The sequence below is a fragment of the Gadus macrocephalus genome, chromosome 1 (genome assembly GCF_031168955.1).
Source record: "Gadus macrocephalus chromosome 1, ASM3116895v1".
In the NCBI taxonomy this organism is placed as follows: domain Eukaryota; kingdom Metazoa; phylum Chordata; class Actinopteri; order Gadiformes; family Gadidae; genus Gadus; species Gadus macrocephalus.
In genome coordinates, this window is record NC_082382.1 from 7,823,471 (window position 1) to 7,828,470 (window position 5,000).

Genomic DNA, 5,000 nt, shown 5'->3' on the forward strand with positions numbered 1-5,000 from the left:
GAGAAAAAACATTTTGCAGCCCAAATGCGTGCATGCGTGTATCAGCATGCCTAGGTTTGTGCTTACGCATGTGGGTTCCAGGGTGAGGACAGGCCAGCCTGGGCCAAGACACCCCGCGCTCCATTATGGATGAGGCACTGGTCGGACCAGCGTCAGGTTTCACCCGCTCGTGAATGATTGAGGAATGGATTAAAGAGGATCGAACAGAGAGGGAGAGGGAGTCACCAGTGTACCTGCCCAATGCCCATGGAGGTATCGTGGGCTACGCCATAGCTGACTGGGAATACAAGTTAGTTTGTTGATAACAACACTCATGAATCATAGCCTGTTCCTTTACACACAGGACCAGTAATGAAAATCTTGGCTCTGTTTCCAAACCCTGAAGGCATGGGCACCTGGAATTTTCTGTATCATAGCTGTTATTATGGCTCATGTGAAATCTCTGATACTATTATTAATATAAACTTGTGACAACAGCCAATTTCCACTGAAGTCTACAGATTTTATATTATACTTTGAACTATGCCGATACAACCATGTCCCTAGCCGTTCTGTAACTCATCTGGAGAAGGTCATCTCGCCTGACATCTCTAAGTCAATTATTCATCTCCATGGCTGACTGTGAGGCCTGTTGGAGGGAGCAGCGTCTCTTCACTTCCTGGTTAGTGTTGGATTGAATCCACGGGATATAACTTGTGCAGGAGAGAATAAAAAAACCCTCATAAAATTAATTCTCAGGACAGAGGAGGAGTTAGCTATTAATAGTAGGAAGCTAGTGAGAGGAGTTCTAGTTAGTTTGAGTCATCCGCTGTGAGAAAACAACATTTTGATTTAAAAAGTTAATTCAGGGGGCATAGAGTAACAATCTACTGCTCACTGCACTATCTGGGTTTATAGTTTATGGTGCTGGATTACTGGAGTTGCAGCACATGCTATGAAGCTAAACTTGCCTAGCCTGAAACTAAGTTGTTCTAAGGGAGTGAGGGAGGGCCAGCAGGATGTATTGATGTGAGGTTTGTAATCTTCATGAAACTCCCTGTAAGGTTTGGCCCCCCAGCCCAATCCCCTCTCTACTTCAGCCTAACAAGAGCCACATGTCACAGTGTTCTAAGCTCTGCATGGTGTGTGTGTGTGTGTGTTTATGTGTGTGTGTGTGTGTGTGTGTGTGTGTGTGTGTGTGTGTGTGTGTGTGTGTGTGTGTGTGTGTGTGTCTGTGTGTGTGTGTGTGTGTGTGTGTGTGTGTGTGTGTGTGTGCGTGTATGCATGTTTGTGTGTATGTCTGTGTTTGTGTGCGTGTACGTGTGTTTGTGTGTGTGTGTGTGTGTGCTTGTGGGCGTTTTGTGTGTGTATTTCTGTGTTGGGTGCATGTGCGTTTGTGTGAGTGCGTGTGTGTGTGTTTGTGTGAACTTGCGCGTGGGTGTCCATGTCTGTGGACACATAAATAGGTGTCAAGGGGGGGTGAATTACTTGAAGTCATCTGGCGCAAACCTCCACCATAATATGGGATGGTCTTGGGTGGGGTTAGTGGTCAAACTTCTCATCCGTTACACTTGCCCTGTAGGCCTACTTGCAGCGTAGGCCTACTACTAAATCAACACATAAACCCCATCTACTCATGAGATTTTAAATGAAGGAAGCAAATATATTTAGATCTTCAACTAACCAAACCAGTTTTTCACTTCCATTATGGAAATAAAGATGGACAGCTTAAGTTTTGGAAAGCAGTCTTGATGGCACCTTCCTCAGAGCTCGTGCGGGGGAGCCACCAGGAGAATACCTCCCTCAATCCACTTTATGACCAAGGGTGTGCCATCACCGCCCGGCTCCCCAAGCCAACCAAAAGGGCATAAAATAAGGTGGAGGAATTAATGGCTCGGGTCATGTAGCAAAAACAACAAAGTGTGGTTGGGGCGTAGGAAATTGAGCGGTTAAAGACAACATTAGTTGAATTCCCATGGAATATTCCCCTGTTGTCCATCTCAGATGGGGGCTTCCCCTCGTGTGGCCCCTCATCCTGTGGAAGCAGGGGGGAGGGGTAGCGGGGGGGCGAATGGGGGGAGGGGAAGGGGAGGGGTTGGTTAGTGGGGCAGGGTCCATTATGGCCCTGATGAGATCGGAATTGTACCCCACCCATATGTAGGGGTGTTCTTAGTGCTGCCAACACCCACTGCTTGGTGAATACCAAAGGCGTTGCATAGACGAGGCTCTGACCAGAAACATGTGTCCGTATGAAGCACGCACTTCAATATCCATCACATATCCACAATATAATGTACAGTATAGTATCTACCCCACTATATATGGAGATGCAAATTGACATTAAAGAGAGATTAGAGAGTAAAATATAATGAGGAGACTAGAGCTGACAGTTCATGTGTCCCGTGGCCATTATGCTCCAATAGCCGGCCAAGAAGAACAGGTGTGGAATGAAATGGTCATTCAATTTTTTAACATGTCTTTCCAATGGCCTTTTCGAAAGAAAGCCAGAACCCCCCCCCCTGCACCAGGGAGTGGGGGAGATGTCTAAGCCAAACATGTTTGTGGTATACAAGCACCCTCTGTGACCCCCTCATTTCCTGGGGAAAGAGCAATAAACAGGAACTCAGTATTGGGAGTAGAAATCACTTCCTTGTGCAAGCCCGCTCAGTGGGTGTGAGGGATCTCAGCAGGCAGTGGCCTTCACGTTGGATCGGCTTCTTTGAAATCTTTAGTAGAAACAGAAATGAATCGCATTCATTAAAGGTGACAGTCTTGGAAGAAGCATGAAGATGATGATTCAGTACTTTCTGTGAGTCTGCTGTCTGTTTCTGAAAACCACAGCCTCTGATGTATTTGAAGACGTTTTGCAACATGTGACATACTTTCCTTCTCATTTTCTTATTCACAGATGAGTTGGGACCCCTGGCACCATTAGACCTCCTGGCTCCCGGGCCGCTCCCTCCACTCAACACTCCCCCCACCCCCCCCATGGACTCCCCCATCACCGCCCTGTGCCCTCTGCTACACACCCCCCTCCCACCCCTCGTACCCCAGTCCCCCTCCTCCCCGGGATGCATCAGCACCAGCGGCGGTGGGGTTCCTGAGCAGGGGACCGGGTCAGGGTCCCTGGGGGCCGCCGCTTCCGTCCCGGCCTCCAGCAGCCCGGACACCGAGGAGGACAAGGCCAAGAAGCTGCTATACTGCGCGCTGTGCAAGGTGGCCGTCAACTCCCTGTCCCAGCTGGAGGCGCATAATAAAGGTACACACACGCTACGCTGGGCTAATGCTAATAGGGGACAGTGTTACTAATGGCGCGTTTCCACCGAGACCTGCATTACGGTTCGGTGCGCTGAGGTGCGGCATGCTTCGGGTTTCCACAGCCAAAAGTTGAGCAGGGTCCGGCATGAAGCGCGCTGAGCCGTGCTGAGCTGCGCTGAGCCATACCTATTTGCTATGATGTCATGGTGCTTACGTAGCTGCCCCGGCTATCGCCATCCGGCTTAACCCCCCCCCTACCATAAGGGTACTGTCGCAGTGGGAACGCGAAAAGTATCCTAGCTTCCCTGCTCCGAGCCGCACCTAACCGCAACTGACCGTACCGCACCCTACCGTACTGCACCATACCGCTAGGCTCAGTGGAAATGCGGCATAACATGCCAACACAACTCCTTCTTGAGAAACAAACAACACCTGGATGCTGTGACCGTTTTCCTTCGGAATGTCAGTGATTTGCCAAGGGAGGAAAGATGAGATAGAGAAGCTGCATTCATTGATGCTTCAAGATAGGGAGCGACCCTCATGTGGACGAGGCTGAAGCAGCAGATAGGGGATCTGTTTGAGAGCAGCAGATAGGGGATCTGTGTGAGGCCTAGGCTAAGCACAACCTCTGCTAGGCTGTCTCTGTCAAGTCTCCTTCCTCAGCCCTCGCAGCTGGCCCTCGAATGCTGAGACTGCTGCTCGCACGCCAACCCCCCGTGTATTAACCCATCACTAGCATTAATAAAGGCAGCAACCCCCCATGTATTAACCCATCACTAGCATTAATAAAGGCACCAACCCCCGTGTATTAACCCAGCACTAGCATTAATAAAGGCACCAACCCCCGTGTATTAACCCATCACTAGCATTAATAAAGGCACCAACCCCCCGTGTATTAACCCATCACTAGCATTAATAAAGGCAGCAACCCCCCATGTATTAACCCAGCACTAGCATTAATAAAGGCACCAACCCCCGTGTATTAACCCATCACTAGCATTAATAAAGGCAGCAACCCCCCATGTATTAACCCATCACTAGCATTAATAAAGGCACCAACCCCCGTGTATTAACCCATCACTAGCATTAATAAAGGCACCAACCCCCCGTGTATTAACCCAGCACTAGCATTAATGAATGCATCAATTAATGCTAGTGATGTGTAACCGCTATTTTTTTATTGAAGTGTTTTACTCGTGGCCAAGGATGTATTAATGCTAGGGATGTATTAATACTAGTGTCTGCAGAGAGCATGCAGGCAGGAGGGATTCTCCAAAGACCAGTAAGATGAACTGATCAGCATGTAATGGGTGACATCATAGCAGTTCACGTTACGCTGAGAGGCCATTGTAGTGCAAAAATGCAGAGGCACACTTGCAGATGCACACATGCACTCACTTACACACACACGGAAGAAAGTTATTCATGGTGCGACGAACAATAATAAACAGACAGTTGCCGATTCATTTGAATGAATCGGCAATTTAGGGTTTGCACTGAATTGCATTTGTACCAACGCACAGATTCAAACCAGAGCTTGTATAATATGTGTATAGAAATATATATATATATATCGTTTTTTTTGTGTTGGGGTTCAATCCAAAGGCAGATCAAGTCAGTTTGGCATAGAACAGGATCTGGAAGTAATCTCTCTCGCTCTCTATTCGTTTTTTCCTCACGTCTGTCTGTCTGTCTCTCTCTCTCTCTCTCTCTCTCTCTCTCTCTCTCTCTCTCTCTCTCTCTCTCTCTCTCTCTCTCTCTCT

General features: G+C 48.3%; 2 protein-coding genes across 2 annotated transcripts in view; one reads left to right on the plus strand and one right to left on the minus strand.

Annotated features, from left to right (window-relative positions):
• Positions 1 to 3,023, plus strand: part of znf385a (zinc finger protein 385A) — a 12,462-nt gene extending 9,439 nt beyond the window's left edge. The window contains exon 3 of the mRNA XM_060064258.1: positions 2,888 to 3,023. The gene's annotated coding sequence lies outside the window, so the exon portion shown is untranslated. The remainder of the gene's footprint in view (positions 1 to 2,887) is intronic.
• Positions 1 to 5,000, minus strand: part of arhgef25a (Rho guanine nucleotide exchange factor (GEF) 25a) — a 51,286-nt gene that overhangs the window by 34,853 nt on the left and 11,433 nt on the right. The window lies entirely within an intron of this gene.